This window comes from Corapipo altera, unplaced genomic scaffold (assembly GCF_003945725.1).
Source record: "Corapipo altera isolate COAL_440 unplaced genomic scaffold, ASM394572v1 0, whole genome shotgun sequence".
NCBI lineage: Eukaryota > Metazoa > Chordata > Aves > Passeriformes > Pipridae > Corapipo > Corapipo altera.
Window position 1 is genome coordinate 28683627 of NW_020884872.1, and position 23121 is coordinate 28706747.

Sequence of the window (23121 nt, forward strand, 5' to 3'; positions counted from 1 at the left end):
ATGGAACTAGATTCAACTAGCAGACTAACAGGGGGGAAAAAAAAAAAGCAGAGACAAAGGAACAATAAAAAGTGAATACATGTCCACATATATAATGCCACATATCATGGCTTGAAAAAACCCCACTATCATGTCTGTTTAAATATTACATAAGCTGTGACAGATCTAGAAACCCTCTAATACTTATGTCTGAATGAAGAAGAAATATTTTCTCAAAACTGTGTGCTCTCTTTCTTAGGAATCTTACCAATAAAGTCTTTAAGAAATAGAAAGAGAAGAGCAAGGAGAAAAGAAGGGTGTTGAGACCCAAAATGTATTAACAGAAGGGAGCAAGCCTTAAAATTACTGAGAAACTTCAGTATGCAAGTCAAATCCAGTAGAATCTCAAAGTAAATGATTGGTTTCAACATCCTTATTCTACCACCCTGTTTGTAAGGAATAAATCTGAGGATTCCCAGATCTGCTAAAGGAACAGAGATAGCCTGACTCCACAGAGAAATCCATTAAGGTAGTAAACTCCAACTTCAGATGCATTTTTTAATACTATTTCTTTTCATGAATCTTGAAAATCCCAGGATGATAAAATGTTATTTTCATTTTTGGAAAGGCTCATTTCAGTATTCTTATTTTAGTTTTTTTCCCTTACTTCTTCCTGCTGAGAAACATAGTATGGATTGGAAGATAATTAGAAACACAAAGCTAAAAACAAAAATAAAATGCTAGGTGACATTTTATGTCTTTTTTAGGTGAAGAATTTATTCTTGCTTACTGGAGCTCATATTTTAGGACAGTAGAAAAAGTAATTCAGGGAAACTTAGGTGGAATTTTTTTTCCATATAAAGTACAAGCTATACATAGAAATCTTTCTGCAGACTATAGGAAGGAACAAGAAATACAGGAACAGGCTATATATTGATCAAGAATCATATCTGACTGAAAGTGCATCTCTTCATACATGAAGAGAGAAAAAATATTTAAAATGAAATAGCTTAAATACATTAAGGAACCACTGATACTACACTGACTTTTTTGTTGTTGTTGTTTAATGAGCACAGATGCGACAAATAAAATTTACACCCAACATGTTTCATTAAAATACTTACATACACATGCATGCACACAGTTACATGCATGCATGTGCACACACACACTCACAGAGGAAAAATAAGCAAGGAAATTCTTTCCGATAGCCAGTTTCAAGAATACAACTGTTCTCCTGTGCTAGAAGCTATTGCCAGCCAAATAAAATATCAGTGTTCCACTAGGAAATAGTCAGTCAAACAGAAAGTGCAATGAATCTGCAGCTAATGAATATAAGGGTTTCTCCATGAAATCCCCTGTGTCAGAAATCATTATAGAGGCTTTCTGTAGTTTAGGGCATTCCCAAGACTGGTTACTCAGTGTTATGTAAATGACAAATGTTTAGAAAAAAATAACTTGGAACAGATGAATAAGGCATTTGGTTCGTAGAAAAAGGGATCAATAAAGTTTTGACTAGAGGCTTGAAGTAACTTCTTGTGTTAAAAATAACACCACTACAGTAACCTTCCTGTGGCTATCATTATATCAGTTTATAGACATTAAAATGTTTTAGCAAATGTAAAGATTTAAAAGGTGTTTCCTTGCAAAACAGAGGGACTAAATATCACTAATTTTTCACTTTTTACAAAGCATTACTTAGCACATTGATAGCAGAATTATTATCTTTTATTTCAATCATTTTCATTCTTCTAGTAGAAATTGGGAAAACTATAATGATGCATGTTAATCCTGACATAGCAACTTAATGCTTGGTGGGAGACATCTTTAGGGCTTTTTGTGTTACACTTTAGAGAGGCTACCAAAGACTGAATTTACAGGCCCTACACAGATGTGTACAGAGAAGATTGAAAGAGAGTTTTTCTGTTTACCATCCACACCCACACAAGAATTAAATGCAAGCAGTTCCCAAATTGTTGATGAGAAGCAAAAGGAGCTCAGATCACTAAGGAGTGGTGTGTGAAATATAGACCCATTGCGTGCTCAGTCTGCAAAGGGAAGGAGAGATATTTTTGACGTAAATCAGTCAGCTGCAGTGTCTCATAAGTAGGGAGGAATGGAGTGGGGAACGTAGCCAAATAGTCACAGAGGAGGGAGAAAGTTCTGTGCACAGTAACTCCTGTCTTGGCTCACAGATCTCAAATGCCTGATCTGACCTGTGTTTCTCAGTTTGTATTTAAATGAATGCTGCTGAAGTCACTGTGTACCCAAATAAACAAAGAATAAAAATTCATTATGAATTTTAAAATTTGACCTTAGCATTGGTAATTCTCTAAGCTTCCTTCTTGTTTCTCTAAGTTGTATTTTCTGTTTGTACATGTATGAATAGCTCACTCACCACTGGAACATCCATATTTTTACTTCCAGATGTTCTGCCTGTCTTTGATCAGGCTCTTTTCTCAATAACTTGTATGCTACTTTTAACCCCTCAGTGACTTCTGTATCTCTGGCCTCTTTATAGACACTTTATTAGCCTTCAACACAGTTAATCCACTTGTAAATTATACCTTTAATACAAGAGGGCTAGGAAACTACATGGTTTTCAAAATATGGTTTCACTAACTTCTTACATAACTTTGGGATATTCCTTTGACTTAGGTTCAATACCTCCACTTATAAATGCCTCGGTTTTGTTTGCTTCGTTTTTTTTCTTTTTTTTTTTTTTTCACCCTCAACTGCTGTTAAGCATCAGGCCAACTACTTTGAGTCTTATTCACCACCCCATCCCTCCCTACCACTTTCCCTATACCCATCCTGAACTAGAGTGTATGGTTGTGGACAGACTGTGTTTTTTGGGTTCAGCATAATTCACACACTATTTTGTTCTTCTGGCTGAAAAATTGCTGTGGTATGGATCAGATTATCACCAGAGCTGAGTGAACCAATTTGGATTAAATTAACAGAACCATTCCTTGCCTCACACAGATCTCTGTTTGAAGTTTGAAAATGTCAGCTTAATTTTTATTCACCTGCTGCTCACTTCCTGGTTTTGGTCAGGACTGGAATGCTACAATATTAGGAGAAATTACACTCCTTTGATATTTTCAGATGAAATGGAAAGAGGAAATTGGAGATGAAGGATGGTCTTGTGGTTAAAGGAACTGAACAAGGGCTCTTGAGATAAAGGTTTAATAATAGTTTGTGCCACAGGCTAACTTTATGATTCCAGTCAACTGTCAGAAACAGAGAAATTGCACAACTGGATCAGATCAGTGGTCTACCTAATTATTTATCACCTCTCCATATCTTCTTGTGTCAGCTCCATGGAAAGATGCAGAAGTCTCCGAAAAATGCAGATATTACATGCTTATGAAGGAAGCTGCTCCCACCACCTCACACTCTGTAGCATTCTACCCCCTTCTACAATTTCTAGCTGTTTCTAAATTCCAACATTTTACTTATTTTCTTGGCTGCTGCTGAGGACTGTGCAGAGGTCTTCATTGAGCTGTCAAGTCTTTTTTCTGAGTTGTTACAGCTGTTTTCTCTTGTTCTGCCCCTGCGATCAATAGGGGCTTTCTTGACACTGTCATCTTGTCTGGTCAATGGCCAGAACTGGAGGCCTTATAATTTCCCAGAACTCAGCAACTGCATGACTCAGAGCATGTGGTTATAATTGTGGCACAGTCCTTTTTCTTTCTACGCTAGTTACAGTGCTTGAGCACGAATGATGTGTTCAAATGCTGCCTGGCATTTGAAAGGAACACTCCAACATCATTCTTTTCTTCAAACAATAGGTACTTCTGTGATCGAGGTATTGTTCACCAGCCTTTTTTTGACCATGGCCACTATTACCCAGGTTCTTATAAATGAAAGGTTATTATAGCCCCCTAACAAGTCCTGGAAAAATGTCCAGCTGCTACAAAATGTAGCTGTTAGAATTCTGTTACTCGCATGAGAAGAGTTTTCTCATTCACCTTGTTCCTAAAACTTCTGTTGATAAACAAAGGAAGACCCCGCATGGGGAACAAGGAGCCTATACCTCATTGATTGGGGGTAAAATATAACACATCAAAAAGATCTGCTCATTCACAATGCTCTGAAGAGTTCTGTTACACATCACCTGTGATTTGCTGCCCTGCAACAACCTGATCTGTGTTACAAGTGTAACTAAAATGATACAGCCCTATGGTCATTCTCACTACTTTCTCTGTGAACCACACCTGCTCAGACCATTTGGACCACATTTCGATATTGCTGCTCATCCTGAATAGCTTCCTGTGCAAACATTATCAGTGTACTAAGGAATCAGGTGCTACTCATTACCTCAAAAAAAAAAAAAAAAAAATAGATACTCCAATTTTGCTTCTATGTCAGGTTCTTTCCATCACTGTTAACCTTTCTTTATACTGGAAATTATGCCTTGAGACCTTGGTCATGGTCTGTCATTAGTATTGGCTTGATTCATAAAGGTTGTAGGGACAAAAGAAACAGCTCCAGGAACAGCTTTTCTCCTGTCCAAGTGTAAGGAGAGCAAAAGAGCTTGATGATAGGAAAAGATGAGGCAGAGTTATATTGATTATATTAGACTTACTGCTGCATACCTGTTAACTTAAGCTGCATTTAAACGGCTCAAAACACACTCATGTCTACTGTTTCATGACAAGTGTCTCTTTCCATGCAGTATGTGAAGGAGGACTGGGTGTAAAAAATATAAAGACAAAATTTGGTTGAGAAGTGCAGTCAGATCTAGAAACTCAGACCAGCTTTCAATCCAGTAACAGAATCCAAAGAGATTTTATATCAAGATGGAGAAGACAAAATCTTATTTTGCCTGCCCTGAGTGCCAATGGCACAGTATCAGGGAGTCACAACTAGCCCCATCCTGGCTGGACAAGGCTTGAAGGGGAGAAGTAAAATCCTGTGTTATGATCTTCTCTGGGCAGTACCCACAAGTAGATACTTCCCAGTTTCCCAGAACTCAGCAATTCTATGGCTCACCACATACCATTGTAATTATGGCTGTCAGGCCTCTCAGTTTCTTTCTACGCAGTCCTGGAAGCCAGCTTATCTGACCAAATAGTGTATGAAAGAAACGTAGGATATTAAAAAGCACAGGCATTTTTTTGTCTTAGGAAAGCATGCTGAGCACAGATGCAATCTAAGCAAAAATGGATGCCATTAGTAATATTTTGATACCACAGCCATGTTGTGATTGTAAGCAAGCATAAAATTAATATTGTTGTAGTTGTATTAGTAAAGATAACTGGTCAGGTGCCATTTGGGGTCACATGCAAGAGCCCTAGCTGTCACAGAACAGGTGATGAGGCTGGTATCCAGCAGAGCAACTATAGGGTGGCTTGCAGTGCTGTCAAGGGTTTCTGTCAAGACTCCTAGCAAACACTAAAGTTTCTAAGGTCTTAAGATCCAAATCCACTTTCTTCAGTGCATACAAAAATTAGTTTTCTCAAATATTCTATAATTTAGAAACCTGATAAGGAACTCACGTTTAACATGTCTCTGTCTTCCCCACCTAGCAGATTTCCTGCTCATTATTTGTGCTATTACAGCTTTACATCTGCATTTTTACAGGTTCCTAAGGACTTCTTCTCCCATCCATATCTCTGGAGCTGGTGCAGCACAAACTGCTGCAGGAACTCTTTATCTCTTTCTAGGGACCCTTCATTCATCATACTTTCAGGAAGGAGGAAAGATTATGAGAAATCTAGTTTCTTGCTCATGGAAGGGAATAGAGAACTGTATCTTGAGATGCTACATGAATTTTATTCTCTTCCTGGCCTTTCCTGTTGCTTCCTTCTTTTGAGAATAATATCAGAAAGCAGATGGGGGAAACCCTTTCAGTTTTTTTGAGCACCATCACTTTGAATTCTTTGCTGTTGGAACAGAGGGAAGTGCATGAGGCTGATGGACAGACAAGGTCAGGATTTTTGAAGATTCAAGGGCTTTTTAATTCACCAACAGAATGATTTGAAAAGCCCTCACCCAGGAAAAAGACAAGTAACTTATGAAAGTAAGGCAAGGAGACTGATGACTGAGGACCAGTGCTAGAGCATAAAGACTGTATAATCTGAGAGTAAACCAAGTCCCATGCACATTCTCTCTATGCCTTTTAAAAACCAAAAATAATCCAGTCCGAAGACAGATAACTAATCAGTACTACTGCCCATCAAATATCTCCAAAAACTGTAAACAGCAGCTGTAGCTCAGTTAAAACTGACAGCTCATGAAGGACAAACTTTAGCTTAGAGCTGTATTTCTAGTTGTAGTCTTTTAAATTATTTTAAACTAATTTTAATTGCAGAAATCAAAATGATAAGTAACACAGAGAATAGTGGGAAAGAAATTAATACATTACAGGGAATAATCTAGTATTCTTTACTATTGAACTCAATAGTTCAAAGACAGGTAATCCTTTCATAGCCCCAAAACCACTCTCTATGCATAAAAGACCTTTAAAAGGGGGTACAAAGCAAAAATTTGGATGCAGTTTAAAGAACCTCTGAGACTAGGGAATCCTCTAGGAACCACAAAGACTTTTTCTTGTACTGTCTTCTATAAATAAATGAAAGAATGAACGGTTCTTTTCGTTCTTTTCTCTGCCACAGAAGCTCAGGTCTTATACACTAGCCTTTCCAACCACCACCTTGTATACTGTACAACTGCTGTCTTCTCTTCTTATTCCTCTGCCTGAAACCATGAAGGGTGACCTTGTTTTCCTTGTGCCCATAATATGGTTTATGGTCCCGTCGTGCTCTATCTACTCCTCTCCTTTTTCTCATATGGCTTTTCTGACACTAGAAAACCTTTCCATCAAAAACTCAACCAGATGGGTAGCAAACTATATACTGGGGAAGAATGTGAAGGTTCTGAAATTTCACATTGAAATGAGTTAAAAGAAGTATCAGATCCTTCTGCCTTGCATGAGAATAGAGAAGCAAATGTTGAAATGTTAGTAATTGAACAGCTTTTTAAAGACAGGGGAAAAAAAATCAGTGGAATGAGTTAATTAGATAATGAGGGGGATAGATTTAGTAATTAATTCAGGTTACACAAAGCATTTGAGAATACTGTGCAGAAAACTCATTGAGAAAAGTCCATCAGGGGCTTAAATGTTATCTCTCCCCCTCTCCTGACATTTCTGCCACTTTAATGTGAAATCATTTCTGAAAAATACTCCCAAAATTTTTGATAGAACTCAATATGTAGTCATCAGTAAGTATAGAATTTTTTCCTGCTTCTGAACAAATGTTTAAACAATTTGCTTTGGCAAGAAGTGTAAAGGATCTTGTATTAGATATGTGCAGATTAAACTTCTTGATGAGAATGCTGCTATGGTAATACACCTGGGGATCAATGACAGAAAAGAGGACATATTTGTGTTGCGGATGAAAGGGGTGAAAAAATCCTGCATGCACAGATAGTAGCAAAGATTGGGTGTTTTTTAATCTCACATAAGACTAATTACCTTTGGTTAAACTGTTGCCATATATTTCTGTTTTATCTTTCATAGGATGACCTGGATGGTTAATAATCAGCAGTTACACCTGTTACTGAATAGAACTGGATTCACAAGAAGGTGTTGGAGAGTGAATACTTGTCAGTTGATGTCATCATATAAGCAAACGTCCCAGCAGTTGAAACCACATGGACTCTGGAGATATAGTTCACGTTAGCAAGTCTATAACTGCATATGACAGCTACCACTGTTTTATTGAATCATTCAGGTTGGAAAAGACCTCTGAGATCATTGAGTCCAACTGCTAACCCAGCACCACCAAGTCCACCATGTCTCCAAGTGCCACATCCACATGTTTCTTGAACACTTTCCAGGGATGGTAACTCAACCACTTCTCCTGACAGCTTGCTCTAATGCTTGACAACCCTTTTCACAAAGAAATTTTTCCTAATATTAAATCTAAATCTCCTGTGGCACATCATAAGTCCATTTCCTCTCATCCTGTCCCTCATCACTAGGGAAAAGAAACCAGCCCCCACATGGCAACAACTTCCTTTCAGGTAGCTGTAGAGAGCAATAAGGTTTCCTTCGAGCCTCCTTTTCTCCAGAGTAAACAACCCCATCTTCCTCAGTTCCTCCTCCTAAGATTTGCGCTCCAGACCCTTCCCCAGCTTTGTTACCCTTCTCTGGACATGCTCCAGCACCTGAGGGTATTTTTTGTGGTGAGGGGCTCAAAACTGAACACAGGATTTGAGGTGAGGTCTCGCCAGTGCAGAGTAGAGAGGGATAATCACTGTCCTCATGCTGCTGGCTCCACTGTTTCTGATGCAAGCCATGATGCCATTGGCCTTCTTGGCCACCTGGGCACACTGCTGGCTCATGTTCATCCAGCTGTTGACCAGCACCCCCAGGTCCTTTTCCACCAGACAGCTTTCTGGCCACTCATCCCCAAGCCCGTAGCTCTCCATGAGGTTGTTGAGACCCACATGCAGGACACAGCACTTCACCTTGTTGAACCTCTTGATTTCAGTCTATTGACCCAGCCTATCCAGATTCCTCTGTAGAGCCTTCCTGTCTTCCAGCAGATAAACATTCCTACCCAGCTTGGGGTCCTCTGCAAATTGAATGAGAGTGCACTTGATCCCCTCATCCAGATCATTGACAAAGACATTAAGCAGAACTGAACCCAGTACTGAGTCCTGGGAAACATCACTAGTGACTGACTGGTAGCAGCATGTAACTCCATCTCCCACCACTTTCTGGGCCTGGCCATCCAGCCAGATTTTTGCACAGGGAACAGAGGACCTGTCCAAGCCATGAGCAGCCCATTTCTTCAGGAGAATACTGTGGGAGACAATGTAAAGGTTTTACTAAACTCCAGGCAGGCAACACCCACAGCCTTTCCCTCATCCCCTAAATGGGTCACCTTGCCATAGCAGGTGACTAAGTTGGTCAAGCAGGATCTGTCTTTCAGAATCCCATGCTGGCTGGGCCTGATCCCAAGTTTAAAAACAGTCTTTGTTGTCTTTTATGGCAATAGTAAGATTGAGTTCTAGTTGGGCTTTGGACCTTCTAATTTTCTCCCTACATAACCTCAAAACATCCTTGCACTCCTCCTGAGTTTCCTACCCCTTCTTCCAAAAACTTTTGTCTTGTTTCCTGAGTTCCAGTCAAAGTTCTCTGTTCAGTCACGCTGGTCTACCTCCCTGCTAGCTGATCTTTTGGGACATTGGGTCAGCCTTCTCCTGCACCATTAAGATTTCCTTCTTGAAGAATGCCCAGCCTCCGTGGACTCCTTTGCCTCTCAGGACTGCCTGCCAAGGGACTCTCTCAACCTGTCTCCTAAAGACATCAAAGTCTGCCCCTCTGAAAGTCCAGTGTGGCAATTCTGCTGGCCCCCCTCCTTACTTCTCCAAGAATTCTATTATTTTGTAATCTCTGTGCCCAAGAGATCCTCTGACCATCACATCTCCCACCAGTCATTCTCTGTTTGCAACAGCAGGTCCAATGTGGATCCTTCCCTTGTTGTCTCCCTTGCCATCTGTGTCAGGCAGTTCTTTTCCACACACTTCAGGAACCTCGTGAACTCATTCCTCTCCACAGTGTTTTCTTTTCAGCAGATGGCTGGCAAGTTGAGGTCCCCAATTAGAACAATTAGTAATTGTGAGATTTTCCCCATCTTATGTAGAATATTTTGCTGTCTCTTGAGATTTGTTAGGTGATCTATAACAGAATCCCACCAGGTTATCTGCCCTGTTGGTCTTCATCCTGATTTTTACCCAGAAACATTCAACCCTGTCACCAGTATCATTAAGTTTTAGACAGTCAAATCATTCCCTAAGATACAGGACTACCCCATTGTCTCTCCTTCCTTGCCTGTCCCTTTTGAACAATTTGCAACCATCTGTTGCAGCACTCTAGTTGTGCGAGTCATTCACCATGTCTCCTTGATGTCAACTATGTTGTGGTTTTCCTGCTGTGCAATGGCTTCCAGTTCCTTCTGTTTGCTGCCCATGCTGCATGCATTGGTGTAGATGCATCTCAATTGGATTATCAATCCTACTACCTTTTTGGGGGGAGAAGCTCTAATTCCTGCACAACCATTCTCAGGTGCTTCCATAGTCTCTAATACATCAATAACTCTTGCAACTTCAAGATGCTACTGCATCAATAACCCTTGCATCTTGCTTCTGGAAGCCTGCACTGCTTCAGTGGGCAGGAGTGAAAGTTCAGCCATTCAGAGATTACAAGGAATCATGAAGGGACTCTGTGGGAGAAGCCTACCAGATCAGCCCCAGAAACTAAAGGTTAAATCCACAAAAGGTTTTAGAAAAAATTTAAATGTTTTAGAGTAATTTTAGGCATTCATATAGGTGTAGTTCCCTGGTTTTTAAGGTGCCTGAAATATCCAAGTGCCAATTGTTTTTACTAGGTCAGTTCTGGAGAACACTTAAGACTGAATGTCTTCTGCCTTAACAGCACTGGATACACAGGCAAATACCTCATTCTAGGCTTTGGTTAGGCTTGAGTTTTATGTCTGCTTCAAATGTGATGCTTAGTCTTGTCAAAGCAGGCACATAGGAATAGAGGCGACAGAGAACCAGCTAGAGAAATCAGAGGAGCTAGCTGCCTCTACAGATCATGGGCAAGGATGCTCAGTCAGAGCACTCGATACTTGTTTACTTTTTCCTCATGAGTTCAGTTCTTCTGTCCTTGTGGCTACTGGGGAGTCCCCTCCTTAGGAACTCCTAAATATCACGCAGTAGCTAACATTGCAAGAATCCTAGAATCATATAATTATAAAATCATTAAGTTTGGAAAAGAGCTCTAAGGTCCAACTACTTTCTCAGTCTCTTCTGTCATGGCTATGTTTTAACGATATTTAAGTATTCCTTGGACTAAACAGAAAGAGGGTTGTGCTATAGCACAGTAGATAGAGCATTCATGTCCTTGGAGATGCAACACTTCTCTTCACCTCGTGAGTGACTTAGTCAGCAGGTGAGAGCATTTGGATTCTACTTGTTCTAGAATTTGGTTATTCCAAATGCTCAGACTCCTGTGTGGGAGCTTAAACTACTACACTGAGCAAAAAGAAGAAGGGATGGCATTACCATCAAATCATTTGGTGAAAAAAAACCATTAGCTGCGGATATGGTTCCAAATTATGCTGCTTTACTAGCAGTGTGCATTGTCCTGTAACAGACATTGATCTTATATTCCATAAAACAGGGTAGGCAGATTTTTAAAGTGCATACTTCTTCTACTGACCATTGCAGGAAATTCTGTGATTAGCATATTTGCTTTGCAGATCCCATATGTAGAAGCTTAATCCCTTTTACAAAAGTTATATGACACCTTTACTGTTACTTTGGGAGCATATTAAATTAAATTGGAGAATTTACTCCAAAAATGAGAGAGAAGTATTTGAAAACAGCAGATTATAATGTATTTCATTACATAGGTCTCTGCACACTAGTAGGTATTAAAAGCATGACCACTGACTATGGACTGAGATGTAGAAATGCATTTGATGCACATACATAAAATCCTCTAAAACCTGTAATATACCTGCTTATGTCATTGAAACAAGAATCAAAATTATAGTAAACAAAATATGATGCCAGGACAATTGATCTAATTATATACCTTTCTAAAAGTAGGAGTCATTTGCAGTTGTCAGCCATCACAAAGTATTGGTGAAGGTTACTTCCACTTTAAGAGTGTACCATTAAGTTAAATATTCTATTTGCGCAGAAACAACTGGCTAAGAAACAAATTATATCTTGTGTGATAAATCAGCTCTTCAAAATCACTTTTTTTTTTGTATGAATCTCAAAGCAGGAGCTTTAAAATTCAGATACCATGCAGATGCCAAGAAACCAAAGAAAGCCATTCTTCATAGGACTTCACTGTTATAATGACCAAAGCAGTGGCAGCTAAACTATTACAGATGAGTTGCACTGATATATGAGTTATATATCTAAAGTACAATTCATCAGCACTGTGTAAAAAAGTAGGAATAGGCAGAGTGGAATAAAAAATATATACTTTGTTCTAGCAAAACACTTAGTAACTTTCCATAACCCATTTTATTTTTTCCACTGATTTTTAGAGCCAAACATTCAAGACTTAATTGAAACTGAAGATAATGTTAACACTTTGTCAAACATTTGAATCGCATCCAGTATATTGTAGTATAATCCGCTGTCCACAAACATCCCCTTCATTATTGCCTAATTACATGCAAATTTCATAAAATGAATGAGTTTTAAGTACTTGTCAATCTGTCAACCTAGGAACCACTGAAACATTTTGACTGCTAGATAAATAATCAGCAATAATCACGCTATGCAAATTTGATATTTTCTGTACAATTATCTGAAACCATAAATAACTGGACACAAAGACATTTGGCATTCTCTCAGAAAGACTTGACCTACAGGCTTTTTTATTCCAAACAAACATGCCAGCAGAATTTTTAAATTTTTGCCTAGCTGAACGTGACCAGTAGAAGAAAAAAAAAGGATTTAGTGTATTAATATTTTATTACAACCTGGGAAAGGTTTCTTTCTTCCACTTTATTAAAAAAAAAATATTTGTTTTTCTCAATTATACTTCTCACCACAATTTTAGTTCTTTAGTTCTCTGCTTTTCATCTGTAATTATCAGACTGTATTTTGGTTTTTGCTTAATATTTTTCAAGTAATAAGGGAATTAAGTAGGAGGTATTGTTGACTTTTAATATTCCTCTCCTCTGTACTTGTTGTAGACCTTCTATAGTGTTTCCTACCATGATTCATTTTGACATTTCTAATGCACTGCAGGCACTTCAGCAGACCCAATACCAGGAGGCTAATTATCAGGATTACAGACAAGCTCAGAAATACATAAACAGTGAGTGCAGGTGAAATTGTGGACTCCAAAACTACTTTTATTTCTTCTTTACTCTGAGCATTGTATATGTGTCCCTGTGTGCATATATGTACATATGCATCTTGTTGTGTGTTTTGAATTCTTAAATGTTGGCTCAGAATATGATGTTTTTTCTATAAACAATAAGAAAACTCTTGAAAACATAAACAAGTAAGACAGTGGTTTTTCATTTTACCAACTTCAAGTTTACTCTGAGATAAATATTTCCATTAATGTATACCACTGAAAAATAGCATAAAGGATGTATAGTAGGCAGATAGCACAAAATCTGTATTTAAGACTCTTTCTTTCCTTTTACTTTAAAAATGAATGCCTATTAATTGCAGTTGCATAATTTTGTGTAAGAATTCTTAGCCCTGGTCTATCTGCCACTGAAGTGTCAGGAATCTGCATGATAATAGTATCAAAGTTATTGTGTAGGGCACATGTCATCTTTTTGTTCTTTAGACTTTCTAAAGCTAAGCCACTTGTTTATACAGGAACATTGATTTGATGAATTTCAATAATTTTGAGATCTACTGGGGTAGGGGTTAGTTTCACTAACACAGATACAGGAGGGAAAAAAATCAAATATTAAAGGTTTATACTAAATGACACGTATTTGTCAAAATTGATCTTGAAATTACACAATTCAAAAAAAAAGACAACGGGAATTTTGTTTTTTTTTTTTTTTAAATTAAGTGTGTGGGACAAAAACTGTTTCTGATGGTTGAACATTCATGCTACACTACTTGCCAGCAAACCCACTGCTACATAACAAAAACTATGGAGATTTCAAGTTATTGATATATTAAATGAATCATGCTTTACTGCAGAAATATGAAAATTATTTTAAATAATGAAAAAATGTGGGGATTTCATAATTTGTTCATGAATCATTTTTGAACTGGAAAAAGTATAATGAAATTCATCAAATAAATGATGCTTTCTGAGCTATTTAGTCACCTATGGAGAAGCATGCTGAACTGTTAATAGGTCAATGGCTTATTTTTCAAAGTCTGTCTATATATTTCAAGAGAGTCTTTTTGTGCATTTGTTGATCACAGGTAAGAAATTAGCAGGAAAATTATCTGAATATGGTATAAGAATCAACATCCCACCTTTTATGGGCAGATTAGCTTTTAAGAGGTGACTAGGTAATGACAATCTTTATTTATACTCCACACCAAGCTCTGGCAAATATGTGATGGTAACGTAACTTTCAATACACTTACAGGTTCAAAATGATCTCTCTGAAACCCTTTTTCTTATCAGGGATCTTAATGGAATTACTTTCTATCATCTTAGCTATTTGGTATTCGAATATTTGAGAGACATGTTGAAATGTGCAGTTGCAAATTGTTTCAAGACTTGCAGAAGCAGCAACAAGCCCAGCCAATAAATGAGCACCTGCTAGATAAAAAAATATGAAATGTGTGTCAGGCTGTCCTTTCCCAAAACCTGACAACATAAGTAGGAACCACAATAATATTTGCATGGTGATTACTTAAAGACTGTACAAGCTATAGTGTTCCAAGTAGCATCCATTACATTGTGATTGCTCTGGAATCTCTAATGGCAAAATATATTAGGACTCTGGATCCAAAATATTTTTGTAAATAAGTCACTTGTGCCTATTATGCATTCTTTTTCTTTGTTTCTGCATATCTACTTTACATATTCTGTATGTTTAAAATACAGATGATTATTTCAAAAGTAGGTTATAGAGTGATGAAACTATCGTCATTAGCTGAGTAGAAGAATAATGTCGTGTGAAGACAGGGGAAAATATACCCAGGTAAAGACGAGTGAGCTACAAAAAACAGATGAATTAATTATTTTCATCAGTATGAACACACCAGGAAAGGATTTTCTCCTTTAAATACTCTTGCACTGAGAAGTGATGTGGACAGAGGTTTGTTTGGGGAAAAGAGAACCTTTAACAATGGCTATTTACTGCCAAGTAAGAGCCAAGTCTTACATGGAGCAATGACTCATTGACGATGTAAGAAAATGTACCAATTAAAAACATGTACTTTCCTTTGCTGTCATATAATAAAATATTTAGTGCAAAACTGATGGAGAGTTAATTATATATGAATATAAAACTTATACTCTGCCCAAGTTACACACCCAAGTGTATCTTTCAATATCCATTCTTGGTCATTCATAGTAATTTCAGCAGCAATTCTTCCTTCTTTTCTGCCATCCACCCACCCATCCATCCATCCATCCATCCGTCCATCCATCCGTCCATCCATCCATATCACTACTGCTGCTGCTTAGCATCTCTTACACCCTCAGTGAAAGGCTAAGTAAAAGCAGTTAGAGAGTAAAGCAGTTAGAGTGACATTATCAATACCAATTTGACTTCTCTGACTAGTTGAGCACTAAGCTAATATAGCTCACAGGGTTGAACTTGATTCCTTTTGTTGAGAGAATGTAAAGGATTTAGGAATTCAATTTTCCAAACTTAGCAACTGTAGAGAAGTGAGAGAAGGGGAGAATAAAAAAACACAGGAATTTAAAAATTCCTGAAATTTAATTTTTGAAAACTCCTTTTTCAATTAAGCAGGTTCAATGACCTCTTTAGCCAGACAAATCTTGACATCCCTTGCACTATAATCTGAATATCCTTGTCAGCTAATGGTAAATATGTCTTCTAACTTTATGATGGCTTTGTCTGGCCAATTGTGGCTGATACCACTGAGTGAAAATATGTTGGTCTTGCCTTGCCCCCCAAACAGAAATATTTTTTACTGCTGTATTGGCAGCTGCATTGATCTCCAAACTGTGGACAGGATTTGATTTCAAAAGATTGTAAGAAATGTTAGAGATTGAATTTTAAGGTGATTCCCATGCAATCACTGCAAAAGCTCTATGAATCAGTGCCTCTCTCCAGATATTTTTGTTATAAATATAATCCTTACTGCAACAATTAGCTGTGACATACATATCCTGTTCAGCTTACAAATTCCACCATCGCTTCTATAGGAAATACTTGCTTGTACACATGTTTAAGCTGCTCTTCTGAATCACTCTACCGGTAAGACACTTCAAGAAAAACTTTGTACTCAAAAGAATCACATACAATTCTAAGAAATGCAGCATATACATAGGACAAGTAAGAAAAAAGCAAATGTAAGTCAGTTCTCAGGAGAATTAGCAGTGATTTATGCTCAAACTAGAGTTTCATGATTCTTTTCTTCTTCCTTAAATATGCACTGTTTTCTCCATCCAGATGAAAACACTGAACAAAAACATAGCTGAGAAAACACCTAAAAATGGCACCCATTGAGCTATGACAGATTTGGCAAATAAAGGATGGAGAAGAAATCTCATGTGGTCTACCTCATCCAAGCATGTAAGGTCAAGTTCACCTCTAGTTTGAAACAGAGAGCAAAAGCATGAAAAGCCATATAAATGAGAAAAGGAATCTTCAAAGAAAAGTCCACAACCAGAAACAAAATAAAGTCTGTTTCTTATGGTTCATGAGTGAAGGTAAAATTTGATAAGGGCTAATTTCAAAGTACTTTTTATGATCTTGCTCTGGTGTAAGCAATATATCCAAACTGTAGTTTTAACTTTGCTAAAGCTAACATTTTGAGTACTGAGAATTATAGAAGCAAACAAAAAAATATTACCATTGAAGTGTTGCTCAATGCAATACATGAGAAAGGATATTACAGACTGTGAACACTGCACAGTGCCTAACCCCAGTGAAAGCTCTACCTGGAAAGTTGCGTCCAACTTCAGGACCATAAAATGTGAGAATAAAATAACCTCAAATGCATGGAAATAAGAGCAATTTGAAATAATGTATTTACTTTCTTTTGAGAGATTACAGATTCATTGATTGAGCTCAATGGAGAAGTGAGGTTACAGAATGTTTAAGAATTGTGATATACTCTAAATGGCCCTGAAGAAAGCCAAGGAAGGTATCCATTACTGTTTCAAACTCTTGTACTGGGTGCCCCATCACAGGAAGGACAAAACCTCTTTTATTTCCCTTTACTTCTACATGCAGATTTTGCTTTATTAAACTTCCCTTATCTTGATCAAGGGTTTTGCTCCATCTTGTTTTCTCTCTCCCTGCCCTGCTGAGGAGGTGACTGATAGAGTGACTTGGTAGGCACTTGGTATCCACCTAAGGTCAACCCCTCACACAAAAGTACAGTTAGTTATTGTAGCAATTTCCATATATCTTTTGGTGTAATACTGAAATTTTACAGACTTTTTTTTCCTATGAGATCTAGTGTTCTTCTTCTGAGGTCCTTCAGGTCTTGCTTTCATGTAGTTTTTTCTGTGGCCTTTAGGTGTTGTGCCTACACTAAACAACAAAGAATCTAATTACTGAGCAGAATCAGTGCTGGGTCTTTTTTGCTTTTCTTTTTTTTTTTTTTAATGAATTTAAAATGAGAAATAAATACAGAGCATGAAATATGGAAATGCTTATTATCAAAACAAAATATCCTAGATGAATTTAACATACTCAGAAACAAACAACTCAACCAATAACTTAGTGGGGCTGTTTAATAGTCGTTATTCCTGCTTCAGTTCTCTAGTAGTTCTAAACTAAGTACTCTAAATATTTTCTGTTTCTACCAACTACTGTTGGTAGTTTATTGTATGTGAGACTTCCACTAGATGACAGTGGGAAAATGACTGGCAAAATGGAAGTGCCAGCAGAACCACAGTCTGGAGGAGAGCAAAAGGGTAGGTGTGTTGTTCCACATCCACCAGAACTAATTTTTCTCAATTACATCTTGCAATAAAATGACATAATAAGGCAAAATTCTTTTCTTTGTAGCTAAGAAAAATTTCAACAAAATCTACACTTTCCTTAAAAATGCTGATTTTGGAGAAGTTTCATATTCTCTTAAGGAAATGTTCTGCCAGAAATCTTTCAAATTACTGTGATACTATACATAAAATGGACCATGTCTTTAAAATAAAATAACTTTGCTAATGTCAAGCATTTAAACTTTCAACATTTCCAGACTAAGCCAGTCATAACTAATTTTGGTTGGTAGGACTCTTTCAATATGGTGCAGTCAACACCTGCTGCAGTTCACTCACTGCTTCTGCACTGACCCATTCCTTGTTCACCCTTCAGTATTGCAAGCAAATACAGATGGTAACAATGAAAGTAAAATCCTACTATCCAATTTGTTGCTCACTGCCTTCAGCAAATATTTTTTAGCCTAGAAAGAATTTTGATGGGGAAATCACACCCCGAGCTGCAGGTTTATGTTGGGACATTCACACATACTTGTGGGAAAGCTGCAAGCACAGCCCCTCAGCAGTCAAGAGCTCTGAGGAAATAAAGGCTGTTCATATAAACACAGTCTTCAGAAAACTACATCATAAACAAACAAGCAGGCACAGATCTGACCCTTTTCTCTCTCTTCATCCCTTTTCCTCCAAGGTAGATTTCTAGCAGTTTTCTGAAAGCTGGGGAGTACTAGGCTTTTTTAGTAAGAATATTGTAAATAATTTGGCCAACAAATCATTATAGCTGAAATTTGAAAAATATTGCAAGGTGAAGTAAGACATCTGCCCTTGAAGAATTTTTTCAGCCCAAGTGGTTTATGCTAAAAAAAGTCAGTGACATAGTCAAACCAGCTTAAAACAAAGTTCTCTGGGAAATTTGAGACAATATTTGTTATAGACTTTTCTACCTGGTTTGCCTATAAAAGCAGTATAACCTGTGTGTTTCAGCTCCTTGTTATAGTTATAAGTGTTACTAGATATGCATACAGTTTTAATCTCTGTGGTTTCAAAGCACTATATTTGAAAACTAGCTGTTTTATAAAAGGAAAATTAATATATTTTACTACATTCAACAATCCATTGAAGTACATAAAATAATGACAAATATTTTCCTCTTTTGTTTTTCGTATTATATGCATTTTTTTATGATGCTGTCATTGTTACACAATTTCTAAGGTCAGTGGTTTTTGACACTAGTTAGTCTGTGGAGGTAAGTGGTATTTAAAGTATAATTCTGTCCATCAGCTTTTCTGAGTGTCAGCATCTTGACATGAATTGCTGTGCATGTATCAACTGGGATATGGATAGTCCCATTAAGTTATCACAGTGTTGGACTATTCAGGAAGCTTTCTCCATCAGTTAAAATTCTTCAATTAATTTATCTGTTAAAGCTGTTGCATGTGATGATAATTCTTAGCTAAGGTACGTGCATACTGTGTGAATTAAACTATGTCTCAGGTTTTGTGGCCTTTATTAGTCATTATGCATCTACACCTGTTCCTCCTCTACCTTTACTGAGTGTGCAATGTGTCAGGAAGCAAGATGTCAGACATGGTGCGAATCTGCCAAATGCTCAAGTGATAGAGATTTACCAACAGAAACTCTGGCCTAGTGACCTCCTATATTGAACTATTGATTTCAGAGCAAATAATTGGGTTTCAAGAACTTTTTAATTGGTTCTGCACAATTTTTTAGAGGGCAGAGGCAGTGGCAGAGTAATGACATCTGGGGACAGTATAACTGTGGCTCCTTTCCCCTGACATGTATATTCCCCACTGAAGCTGGCAAGTAGGTACCATCACTGGGGCAATTCATAGTGATTCAGCACTTTATTCAAAACATTAGGTGACTGCTGCACTCAAAGCTTTGCAATCTTGATGGATAACCCTTTTTGTTCACATTTAAGTTTTGATTAAAATTTTCATTAGAGATTCAGTTTTTGTTTAACCAGTTCACCTTTTGCCCCAGTGATTTCCCCTGGCTAGCTCTACTCTTGACAGATAAAATAGACCTGTTTTGTTGCAACCATTGAGGAATATGTCAGGACTTATCGTGGAAGTCTTGGTTAAAAATCAGTGCTGAAGTAATGGGGTGGTGACAAGTTGCAGTCTGGTGCTTCTCCAGACTGAAGTAAGATATTGGGCTGATGTGTTAGATCTTACCCAACTCTAAATGCTAGAAATCTTAACCTTAATAACACAAAATACTAGTGAAAATATATGAAAACATTGTCCTTGTCCCATGGCTTGTATTCAGTTAAGTATTTATAGATTATTTTTCAGTAAATCATTGAGAGTTTTCAGGAGAATAACAATGCTGTGTTACCAGAAATGTATATGTAATATATTATACACTAAAAACCAGGACAACTTTTTAACTTATTGCACTAATTTACATAATTTATAGTTTATATAAAAAAGGAATGTTGATAGTACAAAGAAAATCTAAAAATTGTACCACTATATGACTTTAAATCAAATGAAAACCTCTGTTTCTTAAAATGTGAAAAAAGCTAGTCTCCCAAAAACATGAAATAGAGTTGCAGTCAATACTTTACATTAATGACCAGGTTGCCTTTTCAACTCAACAGAATCACTCATATGTTCCCTACAAAGCTTGTGATTTGGTGTCATTTCTGATTCATAACGTCATTAATCAGGGCATTTTGAAAGTCACATGGGCAATAATATTTAAACATTTTTTTAGAATAGGTTAACAAATTGGGTGCAGTCTATCAGTAAGTGGAAAATAAACTAATTCCTAGTTAAAGCATATGGTACTTACAGAATGCTTAGATTCCTTTCAGATCTCAAGTAATTGTTTAACTCTCCTCACTGTTGGTGATCCACCATCTTTCTTTTCCCTCACACATAAATTTACTGTTTTTCCACTTCAAAAATCACTGTAGAAAACCTGCCTTTCTCTTCGCTCTTGACCTTCAGTGTCCAAAAAGAATGTTCTGTTTCTAAAGAGATAGACTAGACTCACCTCACACATTTAATAATTAAACAATACATTTTAATTTTTGCTACTGGTAGTGGGGAAGATTGTCATGGATTTCATAAGCTAATTAAAGCTGAAAAGTACATCTTTCAAATAGCTTCTTTTCAAAAGTGATCTAAACATTGTTCCTTGCTGCTAAACCTGTGGGATTTTTGTGCTGGAATGGCAGATGAGGTATGTTATCAATCACACAAAGCTCTATTAATTTTATCACAACTCCAATGGCTGTTGACATTAAATGGCACAAATTTGGCCATTGAGGTCCCTGAGGTAGTGCTTCTTCACATCCTTTCAAATGCTAATTATATTTTTGACCTTAAAAAAAAAAAAAGACTGTTTTTATCCCCAGCAAGCCCCCTTTCCCTCCCTCCTGATAGCAGAAGCATTTTCACAGGGCCATTTCTCTGCCCACACTGCTTTGTTTGGTGGGATTTTTCTCTTTGTTTTGTTTTTGCTTTTTTTTTTTAATATTAAAAAAAGGGCATCCTTATAAAATTTCTATAGCTGTTTAGGGGAAGGATTGCTATAGAGTAGTGCTGACGTTAGCTTTCACTGAGATGAAGAGAAGAGACCGCTTGATGACGAAGACATTTCAAGGACACCACTGGCATGGAATAGCTTTCTCTCTGGGTCAGTCAGTGTTTCAGATTGCTTAATTACTGCGAATTCATACAAGTAACTGAGATGAACACATGGAAAGCCATTAGGAGGTCTCATCTATTGTTCAACTTCTGAGAGAAAAAAAAGGTAATCATTGAATTGGCGAGAGTTCTGCTCCAGCTTTTCATAGGATATCACTACCTGTCTGTCACTGGGAACTGTCTAAAGTAGCTTTTGTCATCTCCATATTAATATTAGGCACATCATTATTAAAATAATGGCTGTGTCATATCTGTTTCAAGGTCATCTGAATTACAACAGGAGTTGTAATTTTTGCATAAAATAGAATATTTTGTACTTTATTTATTTGTATTCACTTGTAGTTCTGCTTACAATGTCTCTTTTGAAATGTTGGTCCTTCCTCTGTGTCTTTGCATTTGACTAGAAATTAAATCATTTTTATCCTGAAAAAAAATATGACCCCACACAAGCAGAATGCAGTACATTCTTTACTATTTAAGATGACAGGTGTTTATTGCACCCAAACATAGCTTCATGTTCACAAAAAGAAAGTGTGAATATATGGAATCTTTTGTGCCAAATTTTCCCTCAGCCTTTTAAACTGAAATTCAATTGAAGTCAGGGATCTAAGGGCAGAATTCAGCCCTTTCATATAAGGGTGGTGGGTGATGAGTGTAAGAGAGAGAGAAAAAAAGAAAATATATATGAGCACGATGAAGATCAGAAGGTATTGATTCATAGACTGGTTTTATTATAAAATTAGTATCAGAATCCAGATTGGTCATTCCCCTCAGTTTCCCTGACAGAGTCACCTCTAGTTATATAAAAGGATCTTCGTTTCACTGACTGTGGGCTTGTCAGGGCTCAGGACATGTAATGTGAAAAGGACAATTTAATTCTCTTTCCTCAAAAGTCATGAAATTACATAGATGAAATAGTGGCTTGTGTTTGGATGATTCTAAAAGATGTTCTCTTTCTAAAGACAGAGAACCATCTTTAAGATATTTTCTAGCCTATGCCATGGAGATGAGTGGGTCAGGTAACCGTGATCCTGCCTTTTGAGCATATATAAATGGATTCGTGATTGAAGGTCCGGAAACTGAGTGTTGCGTAGCAGGAAAGTGCTAACATGTTCCCATAGAAAGGGCAACTGTAATAACCCTTACAAAAGTTAAAACCTGGTATACAGGGGTTAGGACATAGTTCTAAATGGATGCACTTTCTCATGTTAAAAAGTCATCTCTTATCAAAAGCTCTTACAGCAAGTATTTGTCACCACAGTGTTACTTCTTCCATAATGGTGATGCACTGTGAATTTGAAACTATGATTTTGAGAAGTAAAGATCATATATATATACATATATATATATATATATGGATGAAAAAATGGGTTCCATAATTAAAGAAAAAGATGCATATTTTTAACAAAGTTTTGTTTCAGGGATTTGGTAGAAATCTTTAAAATATTTCCAAAACTTAAAGGGTTTAATTTTGGAGTATATACAAACTCTGGAGATAGAGTTTATGCCAGTATTTTCCAAGGCTTCAAAAGGTAGCAGAGACATATTCATACAGAGGGTAAAGCATTAGGATGGTGTTTCAAGAGCCTTGACTTTCAGTCCCTTGCTAGCATTACTTTGCTCAGAGGTATTTAAACCAACTGTTTACTTGCCTTCAGTTCCCTCATCTGTATAATAGTAATGATACTTGACTTCTCTCCTAAAGCAATTAGAGATTTTGGAAGGTGAAAAAGACTTGTATGAACAGTACGTATTATTCTAGATATGTACTTATGTGACCCATGATATCTTTGGCCCTTAAACTCCTATTTATAAGGATCCTTTTCACAAACCCGCAAC